The following is a 4216-nucleotide window of genomic DNA, read 5'->3' as shown; positions in this document are numbered from 1 at the left end:
GCAGGTGAGCGGTTAGGAGCCAGCGGTCCCAGATTTCAGGAGGGAGTGGGACATCCCCCAAGGGGTCCCCGATTGGAGAGGGTGCAGGCTGGGCTGAAGGAACCCCCCACCCCATGCACAAAGTTCGTGCACCGTGCCACTAGTAAAATATAAAAATGATTTCTTTACCACCCCATCTCAAAGTGAATGAAAATGCTAAAAGTAAAAATTCTGGTGTTCTACATCCTCATCAGACAAAGGCAGACTCAACAAAGTTGTCCATAAACGAAGAACTGTGGATGGGAGCCTCTGCTGTCTCAGAATTTAGGAGGCGATGAACAATATCTCCTGCCAGTCCCTGGTTGATGATCAGTGAGGGGTAATTGTTTGCAATGAGATTTCTTCCCGGGGCCTTTGCCTTTGTCTGTCCCAGAAATTCCAGCTGCAGCCATTTCACTCATCCCACCTATTTTCAAACCCTGGAGCCAGAGGATGGGGAAATACTCTGCCACCTCTGAGGCCCTCAGACATAAGTCGCTTTTTGTACAGTTTTATAATGAACTGGGAAATAAACCCAGGCTTCCTGACTTTGCAGCCAGTTTATCTCCAGCACCAAATGGCCAATTACTAAACATTCCCACAGGGATTTCTCATGGCAGGTGTATGAGAAGTGATAAGCCCGGGATGAAGCCAGAGCCAAATGAATGCTTCTGAGAGCAGCTGACACCCCTCCCCAGTGCCCAGGGGTGCGGAGGCCGGGGCAGGTCCTGGCCCGCCAACCGCAGCTGTGCCATCTGCACAGCTTATCTGTTTGTCAGTTTACTCACTTATAAAATGAACTCAAAAATACCCATCTTGCCCTGCCAGTGTGGCTCAGTGGTTGAGCGTCAACCTATGAACCAGGAGGTCATGTTTTGATTCCCGGTCAGGGCATATGCCCAGGTTGCAGGCTTGATCCCCAGTGGGGAGTGTACAGGATGCAGTTAATCAATGATTCTCTCACATCAATGATGTTTCTATGTCTCTCTCCCTCTCCCTTCCTCTCTGAAATCAATAAAAACATTTTTAAAAAGCAAACTAAAAAAAATACCCATTTTACATTGTGAGACTCAAGTAAAGAACAACATACAATATGAATAAATTATAAAAATCAACAGACCTCAGATCAACTGTAAAAAAGCATTTGGGGGAACGTTTTGAATATGAACTGGGGATTAGATGATACCAAAGAATGATTGTTAATTTTCCTAGGTACAATAATGGCATAATGATTATTTAATATTTTTAGAGATGCAATGACTGGATGTCTGGGAGTTGCTTTAAAATATTTCAGTAAAAAAAGAAAGAGAAAAGAGATAAAGCAAGGGTGGCAACATGCTGCTAACTGCTGACCCTGAGGGCCTTTCTCTACTATGGTGCATATTTAAATTTTTCAGGAAAATGCCTTTTAAGTAAACAAAGCAGAATTTTCTGGAACATTAGAAAGCTTCACTGATGGTCATCTATAGAGCACAGAAAATCTGTTTAGTTCACAAGGCCTCTCCACATTGGCCATCCAGTGGTCGGAGGACAGGGACTTGGGGCCAGGCAGGAAGGGGCCAGGCAAGGAGCCCAGATGTCAGGAGATAGAGGGAAGTGACTTCATGGAATTTTCTATCTGCCCGGCATCAAAACACCAAGTGCATACTTGGTCTGCAGACCTAAGTTTCATTCAGCTTTGCCACTTAATGGCTAAGTGGCCTTAGACCAAGTCATTTTTTAAAAAAAATACATTTTATTGATTTTTTACAGAGAGGAAGGGAGAGGGACAGAGAGCTAGAAACATTGATGAGAGAGAAACATCGATCAGCTGCCTCCTGCACACCCGCTACTGGGGATGTGCCCGCAACCAATGTACATGCCCTTGACCGGAATCGAACCTGGGACCCTCCAGTCCGTAGTCCGACGCTCTATCCAGTGAGCCAAACTAGCCAGGGCTGACCAAGTCACTTTTTAACACAAAGTCACAGAGAGACAAACAGATGTGCTTTCTCTCTCTCTCTCTCTCTCTCTCTGAATTTGTGTTAAAAAGTTACACACACACACACACACACACACCACTGAGACTCAATCCCGAGGGGTCCACAGGGCGCATGGGTGCATTTTGCTGTGGGTTTGATGGTCATTCCAGGGACCAGGAAGGGGAATAGGACAAAGGGATGAAGGAGAGTAATAATTTAGCTAAGGCACTGGCCAGTAAGTCAGTCATTCATCTGGGAACTGGCCAGGCAAATGAAGTACACAACACACCATAAACAAACGAAATAATTCCGCCAAGAGTGACAGGTGGGCTCTGGGGCTCCCGGTCGGACAGGCCGGCTGTGGTGTAAGGGATATGAGTTCGAGTCCCACACTGACTAACCCAGTGGCCTCGACCTTCAGCACTTTTCCTCTCTGCAGAAAGAAACGACTGAACTGATCTCCGCAGTTCCAAGATTTTAGATGTTGAAATTAATTTGGGGCATGTTTCTGACTTCAAAGCACATCTCTGAGGCTTCCAGCACGAGTAGTTCAGTCCCCCAGCCCCCACCCGCCATGCGCTGCACCGTGTCCCTCCCCCCACCCCGCTGGTATTTGGTGATGTTTACTGGGGTGGGAGTGGGGGGATGAGAGAGAGAAAAGAATCGCAATCACGCTTGTTTCTTCCGATGATTTCTACTCTGGCGCTGATTTACAGCGACACCTCAGGCAGGCAGGGCTCCCAGGGCTCCCAGATTTTTGAGGGGTTGGGGGCGGAGCGCAGTGGCCAAAGAGCCTGCGTAAAAGTTGCAGTCACCGAGGACTGCAGGAGTATCTCGCAAGACTAGGAATAGCTCTACCCCGGAGCGATCCTGCACACACGACCCATTGGTTCTTTTGTGCTGGTTCTTTCCTGCTCCAGGGCCTCTCAGTCCAAACGGCGGGAGAGGCTCCCTGGTCCCCGAACGAGCCAGGGAGACTTGGGAGTAAGTACCTGGGGTGCGAACCGCGCCTCCATTCCCACAGGACTCAGGGTGCTCGGGCGCTCAGATGAGCCTAACTGGAAGGCTGAAGAGAAACCCAATTCCAGGCAGTGGGCGCTGGAGCTCCCAGGCTCAGGCCCAGTAGCCCCCACCCCCACCCCCACCCCGCTCAGCCCCGTGCGCTCCACATTTCCAAAGCCCCAACTCAGTGCGACGCCCATCCCCTGCGCGCTCCACGTCCCTCAAAGCCAGAACTCCGGGCACGAACGCAGCCCCCGTGTCCCTGGCCCCACGCGGCACCCTCCTAGGCACCGATCGCACATTGAGCTTCCACTGGCTCTGTCCTGCCTGGTGGTAGGCGCCCCAGGCGAGCTAGGAACCGAGCGCCCCACTTCCTAGGGCGCGCCAGCGGCTTCCCGGCCCGGCTCAGCGAGGTGGGGCTGGGTGGGTCCGCCCCAGTCGAGAAGGGGACCCGTCAGCCTGCACGTCCCGCATCTCTCCGAGCAAGAAGCCTTCACTGTGTGTGCCGCCCCCCGGGTCCCCGGCACCCCTAGCACGCGAAGAGACTGGCCTCGCGGGGAGTGGAGCCTGAGGACTCGCGTGGGCGCTCCCCCGCCCTCGAGCCACTGCGCTCCCGGGGAGTTGCAGGGAGCGCGCTTACTTGGTAGGAGGGGTCCGCCCTGGCTTGGCTGGGGCCACGTTTCCCTCCGTGGCCCCCCGTCTGCACCCGCGTCACCGCCGAGCCCCTTTCCCGAGCAGAGGGGCGGCTGGAGAGAGCGAGCTCCAAGTGCCGGGAGCCGCGAGCTGGAGTAGCGCCTTCACTCTTTCCCCGGGACTTTTAAGGGGCTAGAGCAGCAAACCCCTCCCCGGACCCACCCCTTCCGAGGGCGGCCACCGCAGGGCCCGCCCCGGCTCCTTTTGTTGTAATTGGAGAGCGGTCACCCCCAGCCCCGTGCCGGCAACCGCGCGCCGGGCGCAGCCGCTTCCAGGCTCTTCACACCCGGGTTTCCGAAGCCTGGGAAGCGGGGAGGGGGTTTTCCTCCGGAAGATTCCTCTACTCCCCACCCCCTCAACGCGCCTGGAATTTAACCCCTTGACGTCCTTCTCTTCCTGCATTAGGGTCCGAGGCTAATCCAGCTCCCGGTCCAGAGAGCAGCACTGCCTGGCGCGTAGTAGACGCTCAATAAAAACGGATAAATGGAGTTCAGAAACTGTCATCCATCTCTCCTGGGTTTCTCCTCGATGGGAAAGCAGAT

General features: G+C 53.5%; 1 protein-coding gene across 1 annotated transcript in view; it reads right to left on the bottom strand.

The window, feature by feature from the left end:
* The window catches only part of LOXL2 (lysyl oxidase-like 2), a 98754-nt gene extending 94968 nt beyond the window's left edge, over nucleotides 1–3786 (bottom strand). The window contains exon 1 of the mRNA XM_005864583.2: nucleotides 3622–3786. The gene's annotated coding sequence lies outside the window, so the exon portion shown is untranslated. The remainder of the gene's footprint in view (nucleotides 1–3621) is intronic.
* Nucleotides 3787–4216: the final 430 nt, after the last annotated feature.

The sequence above is a fragment of the Myotis brandtii genome, unplaced genomic scaffold (genome assembly GCF_000412655.1).
Source record: "Myotis brandtii unplaced genomic scaffold, ASM41265v1 scaffold19, whole genome shotgun sequence".
NCBI classification, from domain to species: Eukaryota; Metazoa; Chordata; class Mammalia; order Chiroptera; family Vespertilionidae; genus Myotis; species Myotis brandtii.
This window is presented reverse-complemented; position numbering and strand designations above follow the sequence as displayed.